Source organism: Tauraco erythrolophus, chromosome 13 (assembly GCF_009769465.1).
Source record: "Tauraco erythrolophus isolate bTauEry1 chromosome 13, bTauEry1.pri, whole genome shotgun sequence".
Lineage (NCBI taxonomy): Eukaryota > Metazoa > Chordata > Aves > Musophagiformes > Musophagidae > Tauraco > Tauraco erythrolophus.
In genome coordinates this window covers 20,417,074-20,431,582 of record NC_141477.1, presented here as the reverse complement: position 1 = coordinate 20,431,582, position 14,509 = coordinate 20,417,074, and positions in this window count along the sequence as shown.

The window sequence follows — 14,509 nt, the reverse complement described above, 5'->3', positions numbered from 1 at the left end:
ACAGGAGATTTCATATACAATCTGATAATCTGCAACAAAGAGGCAAGACTTGAAGCAAGAGTAGCAATAAGCTTTGGAAAGTTGAAAATATGCCTTGGAGAAAGTCTTCAAAATGACTTTCAATAGTCGAAAAAATCAATACCAGCAACACTTACACTGAATTTAGTTAGTTAAAGCATCAGAAACCTCTAAGAATTTTTCTTCCCCAAAACAAACACCAGCCCAAAAAGATACACAGTCTCAAAACCAACTCTGTATTCAATGTTAAAAAATTCACAGTGAAAAAGGGACAGATTCTCATTTTCACATCGACTCTTGTTATTACTGTAGCAGGTCAGAAGTCTTCAAAACTGCCAGTTATACTCACTCCTTGTTTCAGGGCAGTTTTAATTGCAATATGAAAAAGACCTTTGTGCGAGTACAGAGTGACTATATGGTATCGGTGCTGATCTGGCTGTTACCTAAAATAAGAAAAGGAAACCACTTGCTGCTACACTTTTCATTCATCTCCTTAGTCATCACTGACCCACACACCTCGAAGCGTCTGGACCTAGGGGAGAGGCAGCTCTGTGTTTTCAGTCTGATCCTAGCAAACTCTCAAAGGCTGCTGTACAATCAAAATTTCACAAAACTTGGGCATGCAGGATTCCCTGCCATGGGACAGAAGTGACTGTTCTCCTAATACATGTGAATTTATCCACAAGTAAGTCCTTTCCAGTCTGGGATCCTTCACTGAGGTGACACTTTGGGGCTCCTCCTCAAAACTTATTTTTACTCTGTAATTCAAATATGCATCGGTAAAAATCAGAAACATAGAATGGTTTGGGTTGGAAGGGACCTTAAACATCATCTCGTTCCAACCCCCCTGCCAAGGGCAGGGACACCCTCCACTACACCAGGTTGCTCAAAGCCTCATCCAACCTGGCCTTGAACACTTCCAGGGATGGGGCAGCCACAACTTCTCTGGGCAACCTGTTCCACTGCCTCACCACCCTCACTGTAAAAAATTTCTTCCTTAAATCCAATAGAAATCTACCCTATTTCAGTTTAAAGCGCTGGTTTGGCATTGCATTCTCCTTAAAGGAAAGGAAGATTGTTTCTTCTTTTTCAGTTTCACAAGGAACAAGGGCTGGAAATGTAGTTGCTGAACAGAGTAAGACTCAAAAAATGAATACAACTGAAAGCAGTATGTTTCAGTTATCCCAGTAAAATGGTACACAATGTTGGCCATTAGGAGATAAGGTCTGCTTGCTCATTAACTTACAGAAAGGTCTTGTCCAAAGATTATACCAATGAATTAAAGCAATATGAACCCTTCAATATGGTTTAATTGCACAGGCACCAATGGAATAAAGGTGATTCTTACCTCTAGGGCATAATCTACCCTTGTTCCTAACTGCATCTAAGGTATGACTAAGCATTACTCTATCATTTTAATAAAAAGAACAAGTCAGACTAATCCATCCATACCTCTAAAAATTATGTGCACTCTTGCTTGCAGTTCATTCCCTGTCAAATATCAATATATAGAACAGCCGCTTAAATTTTTATGATATATAAACTGTGCTTATTCAGACATCTCATCTCCTCAGAGACGGAGCTTGCCAAGGTCATCTTACGTGTATAAATTCCTAAGTCAGAGACCATATTATGAATTACTAAAACGAAGAGAAAAAACTGCATTTGACTATTAGTTTCTCATTATTGTATTCTAATGTGCATCATATTTACCGCCAGACCAGGGAGAATATATGAAAATATATGCTCTTCATCTCTGAAAGCATGCTTATCCAATTCAGTTCCAAACCAAAACAGATATCAGATAATGTCAATTGAATAAATCAAAAAATTACTAGCTAATGTGAGGAAACCAGAGTAGTCATGAGTACTATCAGTCACAAGGTTGCCAGTTTTCATCCACAGCAAGAATTTCTCAAGGTCTCGTTTTTGCCTTTGAAATCATGGGTTTTCTTGCCCAAGCCTCAGTGGGTAGTTGAAAGGCTACTTATTTTGTCTCTTCCTCTGATTTCCAACTGAAATCCACTCTGCTTGTGACATTTAATATTCCAATAGCAACTGGTGAAAAAACAGGAATTTTCAGTACTGAGCATAGAAATGACAATGAAAAAGCACATGAGGATCCTCCTCTGAATCATTCTGCAGAAGAGCCTACTTTTCTCTCTTGACTATATCACCTCTATCAACCTCTTCTTAGAGAGAATAGCCTAGAAACACTGTCCCTAAAGCACTTCTAGTGAGCTAATCCTTCTTTTTACAAGTTCTAACCCAGCAGACAGACACATGTCTTATTGTCTAAGCAGCAAGGTTGGTTAACACTCAATTTCTATACATATTTGAAGAACTGGACACCGTTCTTGAGTAAATACAGTGGATTCTAGGCACAAGCAAACATATCCACAGACACCCACAAAAGCATATATGAGGGATATAATTGAGGTAAAAGCAAATAGAAACATCCTCTGGTAAAGAGGATATTTTTCTGCTAATAAAACAGGCACATAATACCAGTCCAAAATGACTAATCCATCTGCCAATGGCTGTAGTCCTTAGACACTGTTACACCTCAGTAAGTTGGTGCACACTTGCAAAACTTGGCCGATGGTTCACAGGGGACCCACTGACAGGTAAGAAGTTACGTGATGGTATTTATCTCAAATGTTGCATGTAACATACATTTGCCATCAAGGAGTATACAGAAGCAGCCACTCTGAAGCTTCAAAGTGTGCTGGAGACTAGTTTCACTGCTTCTTTCTCTCATTAAGTTTTGTCAAGGTTGTGTCCTGGTTCCCATCTGAACTTCTCCATTGACAATAAGCAAGGGGGATCATGTTGATGCAAATAAAAAACTTTTCCATGTCAGATATTTGAAAAATGTCCATCTGAAAATCCACAAAGACACGCATACATCTGTCAGCGCCACTGTTATTTTGAACTAATCCACGAGCTTTACCTCAATCACAGCAGTCAAGAGTAATTTTTACAGTATTAAGTTCACAACCTGAAACTACAAGACACAAATAAAACCACAGGATAAAATAATTATACCAATCATTCTGCTATACATAGGAAGAGACAGTGTTACAGAGAGAGATTTAGAACTTCTCCATTAAATTTTGGTACTTCACATTTCAAATACCAACAGAGTTTTGGGGAACTGAACATACACAGGAAGGTTAAACTTGCATTTGGTTAAAAAATATCCCACTAGTTCGCCCTTAAAACTACCATGTAGCCATTCATTTCTATGCAGTACATATGTCAAATGAGGGAAGAAGCCACCAGGGCTAATGGTCTAAAATTTGCAACACCTAAAGCAACACTCTTAAAGTCACGTTTTGAGAAAAGAGATTGTTCAACATCTTCTCTTATATTCTGTGATTATCACAGCCCACACATTACAATTAAATCCACTTGTAGGCATCAAACCAAAAATGTTCTGAGTTTAGAAACTGTCCGCCGCCTGCATCATACATCGACTTTGGTTTATTTTGCCCGCACTCATTTCAAACAGAGACTTTCTCCAAGTGCACCCAACTTCAGTCAGCCAGAGCACCTTCACTTCTGAGTGCTCTTTTAAAGACGAATGTTGAGAAGGTATATTCCTTCCTCCTTTGCAGCGAATGGATTCTAGGAGGAAATGGGGAGTATTAACTGTGATACAGCTACCCTTTTTTTTCAAATTCTTTCACAAAGAGATCACTGCTTCTGGGACCCACAGGCCCACATATTATTCACAGACCACACACTGGGAGGAGATGCACTGACCTCAGGTCTGTTACATCACCATTAGTGTTACTCCACCCAGGATCTGAATAGTTCATTTGGATGAAGTTTCAGAAGTTATCAAGAGCAGCCTGCATAATAAGCCACAAATTTGGGCTGATTCAGTTTTGAAAGTCTAAACAGTGCTCAAAGAGTCAAAGAGGCCAAATTTTCCTTAGTTTTTCTTGTTGGTGTTTTTTTTTTTTTTAATTCATATTACAGATTCTCTGTTTTATTGCTCAGTCCCAAGGAAATGAGACAAAACTTTCATCTGTACTTATTTATCTCATCTATCAGATGAGATATCTAGAAGAACCATACAAAAATCCCTTCTGGATGACATGGCCTCCTGAATTCTACAAGCTGGACGTGAGGCTGTGAGGCTCTGCCCTATGTGAGCGAAGAGCATGGTCTCCAGAGCCAGACCACAGGACTCTCCTACTTCTTTTGCACAGCTGAAGCAACACAAAGCAAGCGAGAAATTAATAATAATTCCTTCCCTTGATACAGGGGATCCCTTGGGTGGATGGATGAGAGGTTATCCCATTTTACACAGCAAATACATGTCCTTTCCAGAAGGGATCTGTCAGGGGTTGTAAGCAACTAAATGGACTGGGAGCAGACATGACAATGTAAAAAGTCTTTGAGCAGCAGAATTGAGGACTGCAGCCCAGTCTTCAATGTGTGCTAAGACTAAAAGCCAGAATCCTTCTCAGATTGAGGGAACAAAGAGAGACCTGGCTTCCCTGTTCTTCCTTCTTCAGATTTACTGAGCATAAACCCAGCAAGACAGAGAACTGTGCTTTGGGTTTTTCATTTCTCAATCCACTTATCCTTTCATGTGCCCACAGGACAAAGGGCGGAAGTAACAGAGAGGGTTAACGGCTTCACTACAGTTGACTGGTGTTAAAGCCAGGGCAGATGTGGGCTTTAATTAGAAAGCAGCTGCACATACATAAACCACAGCAATCTTAATCCAGAGAGTGATGGTGTGAATATAGACCTCTTGCAAAAGGATGTATCTTTAACCTGCATTCGTCTGTGTTTTTAGGGGGAAGGCATTTCAGCAGAATTCTATCCAGGAGCTCATAGGAGGTAGAAGGAAAAGTATATATATGTCTAAAAATCAGAAAAGGACACCAAGAATGTAAACAGAAAAGAATAAAACTAACCACATAGATCAAGTTACTCAGCACCAAAACAGAACAGTAAAGTTTTCCATTACCTTTTACAGAATAGAGCTCTCCCACTATGAGCAAGGCTCCAGCTGTTCTTTTGGCTTTCCCTTGGGCATTGATTATGCTGGACATCCTGTGAGCCCCCTCAAAATTGGCAATTATATCTAAAATATCCCAGTCCTTTAGGAATTCAGGTACCACATTTGCTACAAATAGTACACAGGAGGAAATCATGAACATCAGGTTTACTCTGCTAATTTTTACCATGGTCCACTGGGTAGAATGTGGAGGTTCCGTTGTCGGGAAGCAGACGAGTGCACAGGAAGCAGTGCTGCCGGACAAGCCAGGTGCTACATACTCCCTTCACACCTGCAGGCACCAGCAAAACCCTACAAGCTGCTCCCTGACAGCAGTATAAAATGGAGGTTACTTACTTAGGCCCACAAAGTCCATTAAGTCTGAAGTCCACAGGCTTGTTCATCCTATGTATAAGTATACTCCTGAGTACTTCAGAGACAACAATTTTTTGACACTTCTCAGGATCCAGAGAGACACGTTCATGTCCTGCCTCATCATATGGGCTGCATATGTAAACAGGTGTAATGCACTTTGTGTTGTCAGCTTTGCTCAGCTCTAAGACTCAATCTTTAATGGGATTTGAAGGTAGAGAAGAGGGTGGGTAGCTGGGAATTTATATATTTCAACATATACTCTAGTAAATCACCTCCCTTTCTGTCTTGAGTGATTGTCTCAATGCAGTCTTACATTCTCAGGATGCTTACTATCCACTAACGTTCCCAGTCCACCAATGTAGATGGATGAGAAGCCGTTGGCCCTCAAAAAGTAGAGAGACAGAGAAGAGGACAATCCTACCAAGTATTACAGCAGCCTCAGAAGCTTCTGTTATAGCACATTGCCTAGTGTAAATAGAGAACCACGTGGTGGCTTTGCAAACTGCATGCCTCATGAAGAAGATGAGAGAAGTTAGCTCTCCCTAGTGCTCCCATAACAGTTCTGACACACCTGGTGCCCAGGAAAAGCAGTGAGCATTCTTCCTATAGCGTCAAAAGGGGCAGACATCTTTAAAGACAGTTGTATTGGGTTTGCATGGCAAGGTTTTGGTAGCAGGGATGGCTGCAGAGGTGGCTTCTGTGAGAAGATACCAGAAGCTTTGCCCATGACCAATAGAGTCAATGGCAGCTGGCTCCAGGATGGACCTGCTGCTGGCCAAGGCTGAGCCCATCAGTGATGGTGTTAGCACCTCTGGGATAACACAGTTAAGAAGGGAAAAAAAACAGCTGTGCATGGGAGAGAGGAGTGAGAATATGTGAGAGGAACAATTCTGCAGATACAAAGGTCAGTGAAGAAGGAGGGGGACAAAGTGCTCCTCACCGTGGCGAGGCAGGCTGTGCCTCTGCAGCCCATGGAGGTCCATGGTGGAGCACAGATCCACCCGCAGCACATGGAGGACCCCTTGCCAGAGCAGGTGGATGCCCAAAGGAGGCTGAACCCATGGGAAACCTACACTGGGAAGCCTGCGCTGGAACAGGCTCCTGGCCTGTGAGGGACCCCATGAGGGACCCATGCTGCAGCAGTTTATGGAGGACTGTCTCCCATGGGAGGAACTCCACGCTGGAGCAGTGGAAGAGTGTGAGGGGGAAGGAGTGGCAGAGACAATGTGTGATGAACTGATGACAACTCCCATTCCCTGTCCCCCTGTGCCACTTGAGGGGAGGAGTTTGAGAAGTTAGGAGTGAAATTGAGCCTGGAAAGAAGGAAGGGGTGAGGGGAAAGATGTTTAAAGATTCGGTTTTATTTCTTGTTATCCTACTCTGATTTGACTGGCAATAAATTGAATTAATTTCCCTGAGCTGAGTCTGTTTTGCCCATGCCAGTAATAGGTGAGTGATCTCTGTGTTCTTATCTCGACTCGCGAGTCTTTCATCATATTCTTCTCCCTCTGTCCAGCAGAGGAGGGGAGTGACAGAATGGCTGGTAGTCACCTGGCATCCAGCCACACTCAACCCACCACACCTTTTCAGCACCCGAAAGGTGGAAATGAACCACTCTGTCACTAGACAGCTACAGGTTTGAACGCCTGCACCCCAGGCTACTGAGGGTCATCCGGGCCCAGCAGCCCCCCACTACCAAAACCTTGCCACGCAAACCCAATACAATAGTAGAGCCAAACAGGAATGTCCCACAGGAATAGGCACTCAGCTGTGACAAAGCTCATCGCTTTTTCCCCATTGAAAAATCACTGTGGGAATTCAACACTGAAAGGACTAGACGCTAGCAGAGCTGAAGAATCTCTGGTCTTCCATACATTTCCTGAGTGTATGAACATGCACAGGGTCAATGTGCACACTGATAATCAGCAAAAGAAAAAAAAAAAAAAGATGTAGAGGGAAATCTTGTATGGGATCTACACAATGCCTAGATAAAACTGCCTCATTTCTCATCCACACTGGAGTCCATCACTTGAGTAACCCTGGTGTACGTACACAGAGAGCACAATCCTCAGCTGAGAGATGAGAGCAGTCCAGAGTCAGTGATCCACAGCCGAAGGACAGATCGCCTCTGGCCTGGTCCAGCAGGGAAGCCACTCAATCACTGAGGCTGGCTGGGTAACACAGATGCCAAAGCAACAACATGGGACATGAACCAGAGGAGCAAGAGGGGAAATAACTAGTAATAACCCTAATATTAGCTTTTTTCATTTTTCAGCTCTAATAAAGTGCCTATATCCATATGTAGGCACACTAATGAGGGGCCTAATTTCCAGAACCATTAAGTCTCCAGCAGTTTCTGTGGAAACTGCTATATGAATATCTAGCTTCTTACAAGGAACTAAATATGCATTTGAACAGCTAAAGCCAGGCCACTGTTCTTAACAATGACATCTTGATATTTTGGTTTACCTCCCGTAACAGGGGGCGATGGTGCAGAGCTGATCAGCAAACTGAAGTGGGATTACAACATAAAGCCAGTATTAATTACATAAGCAAATTACAGGGTTGGTAACCTTGTATGTGGAGATTGTGCAGACTAAATATTAAAGTGGAAAAACTCCAGAAAAACCTGACAGATTTTCTTTGCTGCAGCCAGTTGGGGATCGGGAAGCAGAAGAAAACAGACATTCAAAGAAAGGAAAAAAGGAGGGCAGGAAAATAAGAGGTTAAACATTCCTTTGATAGACTGATAGGCTGAAATAAATCAGGATGACAACATTTTTAAATTCCTGACAAACACTTGGGCTTGTTAGTTTGAGAATTTTGTCCCTTGTCCTCATAACTGACGCAAGGCCAAGTGCTAGAGTTAGGGGGATTATTCTCCCAGAAGGCTGTAAGGTGTAAACCGCAGGACAAGACACCAAATGGTTCCACTCTGACATCCTCCTTTAGGGACTGATTCAAAGAAATAAAAAACATTTACAAAGATTCTTTACGATTGGAGTGAGAGTTTGGCAAAGGAAGATATTGGGAGACTCCTCCCCGCAATGCTTACATTAAGCCGTAGAAGCATGGTGGATCTATCATTTGAAATTCTATACACCATTACAAGAGAGTAAATCCGGGGTATGGATTTGGAATTCCTGATGATTATTGTTACTGAGATTAACACTGAGCAGAAATCAACCTTCGGGTTGAGCAGAAACCAGCCCTTCATAAAGGTAGATGAATCTGGAAATACCATCACCTACCCAGTCCTTACCGGGTCCACAGCTTAAGGCAGGTCATGATTCACCCTGCGTTTCATTTGTGAGTATGTACCACATTTCCTTCACTCCCCAAACACCCCTGTGATGGCTGCTGGCATTGGTGTGTACAGAAAAGAAACCAGCAAAGAATTTAACATATTGCAGCTTCTTCAATTCAACCTAACAGCAGGAAATAGCCATTTTGTGTGTCAGTGCTTCAGAGGCCAGTTCCCAGCACCTGATACAAGGTAGACCTTGGAAGCAGCGCAGGAATTCCTGGCATAGAGTGGGTAATTTGTGAGTGAATTGCACTACCTCCAAATGAAATCTTTCCACCTCGTTTTCTTCAGCTATAAAATAATGTGCTGTGGCCATTTCCCAACATCCATATTATGCTGCAGCTACTTTTTCATGTATCTTCTTTTGTGCAAAGCACATTGAAGTGGGGAGTGATGGGAAGGTCAGATTTGCTTTGGAAAAGTCCAAAAGCTCTTTCTGCAGCACAGTTATTAGGAGGACTGTGAGAAGGCCCAGTGGCAATAATATATAGATAAACATCTGCATTCCTTACATACCACAATCATTTTTGCTTCAAGTAGAACTTCACACTTCCAATGCTAAGCAGCTTGTGTATGTGTCAATGAGACATCCAAATTCTCTCTCCCCATTTGCTGTCAGGTATCCATTTGATAATTTGCTTTTGCATTAGGAAGAGCCATGTCTGACTCGGTGATCCTTTCTTTAGATTTATCAAAGCTCTCCTGCACGCTGAGCAAACACTTAGTCCCCCTACAACACTGTATTAGCTGACTCTTTAGTCAGAAAGTATTCCACTACCTTAGAGCTGCATTGCAAAGATCCCCAACTATTTTATGCACTGCCTACTTAAAAAATAAATAAAGATTGAATTACATTCCTGAGCCCAGGATCCTCTTGCACTATACAAATGTAAGTATTTAATTTGGCTTTCCCTGTTTATGTTAGTTTGTTTTAGTTGCTCTGTGTCTTACTCAACCACAAGAATGCAGTATAATTGGACTTATTCAGTACTGTGTGTCTTTGGCTGCTTTTTGCTTCCCAGAAGTTAAAAAAAAAAAAAAAAAAAAAGGTTTTTAAAAGAAGGTCTAAAAGTGTTTTTTGTTCTTTAGTTTTGAAACTAAAAACTAGACAAACAACCAAAAGAAATTTCATACCGAGAGCCTGCAAATAAAGGCATACAGTTAGAAACCGAACTGAATGTCGCACTGGTGAAAGGAAGCGGACTGCCAGCCTGCAGAGACTGAAGTCTGCTGCTCACCCCTGCAGAAACATCTCGGAGATTAGAACCGAGCGGTACTCCCTCCAGAACTCTCTTGCCAGCAGAAGTTGGCAGCACAGAAGAGAAGAGGAAGAAACCACACCACAGACAGTGATGGGGTGACCCTCCCTGGGAAAGTTTCTTCTAGCCTGCAAGAACTGAGAGGTACTAGAAACCTGCATCAGCTCCCACTGTAGAAATGGAAAGCCTAGTTTCAACAGCACTATGCTATTTTGCACTTCTTTAGAAGCTGGCCTTGTTTTTGTAACTTAATTTAAAATGGTCAAATACTTCTTTTTTATCTTAGTGAACAAAATGTGCATCAGCATCAATATCTACTGGGCCTAAGAAACGATAGTTCTCACATTCAGAGAGGATCTGATGTCTCAGCTCTTCTCTGACAGTTTTCTCCTTTCTACACTCAGGAGTAAGAAGAAGGTTCAGTGGGAATAAGAGTGACCAGGTAGGATGAGGGACCGTCTTTGACTCTGCAGGAAAGACATGCTACTTGAGGGTTTCAGGAAAACCGGGGGAATCCTGTGGGCCATCAAGCAGCAGAGGAATTTAAAGAAAAAAACCTGGCCTCATGGATCTTGAAGGGCATCAGTAGAGCTTGAAAGTCGCAGGGACAGCATCTGGGACAATATGGAAGAAACTTTGCGACCGATGTTACTTTTGGTATCTTCCCTGAGACTCACACTAGTTTACAAGTACATAAAAGTTTCCCTAAAAAGACACCGCAGGTTCTCCTATGAAACGTGGTCTGTCGAGCAAGACAAGCTCTGCACAAGCAATCTCTCACATCCAGCTCCGCATCGAGCACGCCAACAGCTCCTCAGTGCAAAGTGCACGGTCAGGGTTGGGGCTGGAATGTGAAGTCCAGCCTTCCCAGACACAGGGAGCGTGCCCGAGAGCAAGCCTAGCTGAGGAAAGCTTAGGGCAGCCCTAGAGATGCTTTTGGCTATTTCTATGAAATGTGTTAAATGAATAACAACCAAAATAAATCTCCACAGGAGGCCGAAAGCAGCAGAACCCAGAGCAACTATAGTCATTTATTCAAAAGTAGCTCCCAGTTTGGAGATGCTCTTAGTTTTTAGATACCTGATAAAGATGTCCATCTCAGAATCCTCAAATCAGTTGCCACATTTTAAAAGACTGATTTTCTTATGCTGATTTCTATGCCACAAAAAGCTCTACCTAGCCATAAAAAGCTCAATAATTTTACTGAAACTGCAGGAATTTCAGATCTTCACATTTTATAATTGTTTGTAATTGAAAAATAGGCTACACAAGTATTTGAAATGAAAATTTAGTGTTTGTTCTAGTGCTTGGTTTTTATGAGTACCGTGAACAAAACTGATTCTACACTCAGTTTTAAAATGCATGTACAGCAAGTGTTGCATTACCAAAATAAGGAATAGCCAAAGAGAAGCACGATAAAGCAGAGGCACACCCTCCTGAGACAGAACACAGAGCAACACCCATAAGTAAGAAATAAATAATTCATCACAAATTTTATACCTTACCGTTCTCTGGTTCAGGGACCACTACATAAATATTTTGTAGATGCCATCTACTGGGGAAGCAGGAAAATGAATTCATTGTACACAATTTTCAAGTAGTAAATAAAACAAATGGGGAAACTATTCCCCAAAAATCTTATAATTTCTTTACTTATGTTAGCTGTTGCAAGAAGAAAAGTGACTAATGCAACTGTCTCTTAAGCAGTTGTGAGGAATCGAAAAGAAATAGGGGAAATGTAGATACATGAATGTTAACATCACTGAGACAGCAATCAAAGTAGAAATAACTTTTTAATTAAACCCTTATCATAAAACTGAGAAATCACCGATATCGCTGAGAAGTACCTTATTTAAATTCAGATCATTAGATGCTTACAGACCTTAAGAGTCCATATTCTCATTGTTTATACAATGCTGCCCTCTAGCACCTGAAAACCAGGGAAGGTTTTTCTCCAAACACAAGTTGTCATTTCCTTTCAAAACGCATCTGTTGTTTGCCACATCTGTGCTTTAAACTGCTTTGGTAAATTTTCTACACTAGTTGCATTTCTCGTGGCTAAAGAGAAACAGCAAAACTGGCTACTTACTTGTGATGGTGAAAGTTAAATGTATTTGGAGACAGCTGCTGCTTTATATATACCTGGCTAATCTTTGGTCCATCAGACGACCTGATTCCCTGATGTATTATCAGGGAATTTGGCTCCAGCCCTTTGCTTACTCAGTGCAAACTGCACTGTAAGAAAAACAGTCTGGTGCCAGTGAGCTCAAGCGGTGGCTCTACATGCTTCCAAAGACCTAAGGAATATCTTGTTTTCTCTAGCGCTACACATACAAGGCACATTCCAGTTCAAGGCTGGAACTATAGAACCCAACCACACTAGACCACACTCACGGGGTCTGATGTGTCCTAACCCATTCTGCCTCTTCCACACGTGTCCCATCCACAACTTGTGATCGCTCTGCTGCTATCTCAAACCGCCTGGGAATTAAGATGCCAATAAAATAAATATTCACTGAAATTAAAAATTAAATCAATCATTTTTAAGGGCAGTCATAAAACGAATAGTCATCCTTTCATTTCTTCTTTGATCTGGTAAAATGAGTTAAAATTCCCAAGCCCTGTGTTGATACTCGGGTCTGGGCTAGCAAGGCGTTGAGCACATGTCCATCTCTAAGGTACCCTGAAGTCAGTATGAGTTAGAGACAGCCTTACAGACTTTTCTGAACGCCTGCCCTAAACAGAAGTTAAGATTCTGATCTCTAATTGAGTTGAAAACCACTGAAAAAGGGCTTTATTTAGAAAATCTTGTTCGGATTAAAACAAACCCAAACTGGCTCCAGACCTAAAGGGGAGAGAAACATAATTAAATATTCTGACTAAATGGCTTCCATGATTACAAAATATAAACACAAGTTTTGTGTTAAAAAACCCAAAGCCCTCCCAGGGAAAGCACCAGAAATGCTGACAAAACAATGAAGGTGAGCTGGCAGCCACTGGGCTACGGGAGGCTCTTCAGCTACCTATAAGACCGAAGTGTTCTTTGAAATGATGCAGAATTGGAAAGTCATAGCAAAGTAAAGGTCAGGCATCAATAGAAACATACTCCAAAAGGCAAAGAAACGTGTATTTTACAGAGTATACTCCCTGAGGACCTAGCAAAATATCACTGCTGTCATGTGAATTCGGTTGAGCTGAGGAAGCATCAAGAGGAAGACACCAGTAAGATGCATTTGACTCCCTGCTTCTCTCCCTGCCGCCACCCCAAGTTGAATTCGGCTGCCACAGGCTATAGCACCCACAGGCTGGGCGACTCAGGATGGCCATGCTGACCCACGTCCTTCTTCCCCTCTTTCTTTTCACCGTCTTTTGTAGACAGCCCAAGCAGAGGGGTATGACTACCAGCAGTAGCACATTTGCACTGGAACTTCTCAGCTGTGTATTTGCGGTGGCTTTTGGACAGCAAACTCGATCATCAAATATCAAACATGAAATAAACACATAAGGGGCAAAGGCATGGTAATGTATCTGCTTTAGGGACACTAGGGTACTGAAATTTCATTTTACACTAAACTGCCACTTTGCATTTGCTGAGAACTTCGTATTAAAGTCAAAGCTTTTCCACTAACCTTTTCCTGATAAATAGAAACCTTGGGAGGGGTTTATAAGTGATGCCGCTAAAAAGCATGGCGCAGTAGTGGAAAAATGTGTTACATGGAACAAAACCTCCACCTCTATTTTTCCAAGCAAATATTCTTTTCCTTTAACCATAACACAGGAATCCTGTACCACAGTCTCTGAGGCTGATTATGTGGAACTGCTTTCAAATATTACTTTTGAGTTTCTCTTTTCAACTAACTAATGGGACGTTTTTAAAATACCATTGAATTATTTCCCTTGTTTAATATCAATAACAACACTTTTGAAATGTTCAGCTTCTTGTCCACACCCAGTTTGTTGAAAGGTCAGAATTAGATCCACTAGGGATTCACAGTGGATAATTTTTCAGTGTGTTATAACCGATAATTGCCGAACAGCACAGTTAAATCTCGGGTAGGATTCTACAGCCCTCAGGCAAAATTCCTACTGTAATCATATTTCGTGAGAAAAGATCAAGGGATTAAACTGTTGAAGGAAAAGAATAATTTTATGAAGTCCTGCTGGCCAGTTTACACATCAGATAAACTGGTGTTGGAACTTGCGGGCTATTTGGACAGAAATGGAAGAACTATCTCACCCAGTCAGACCTCTGATTAAACTACTGCAAAATCTTGTCTCTGGAAATCAAAAGTTTGCATATGTAGGGGGAGAAGAGAAAGCCCTAGTACTGAAGATACCTCAGAACAGCACTGAAGTAGCTCAGCTATGAAAATCACACTTTATCAAAAGAATGGTTCAATATAGTCCTAATATAGTCCTAAATATGGTCCTACTGCAATGTAAACTTACCTTCAGGTAGACGCGCCAGTGTTTGCTGGATTCAAGATATTAATGGGCACAAATGTGTCCTATAGGCAGTACCATCTAAAC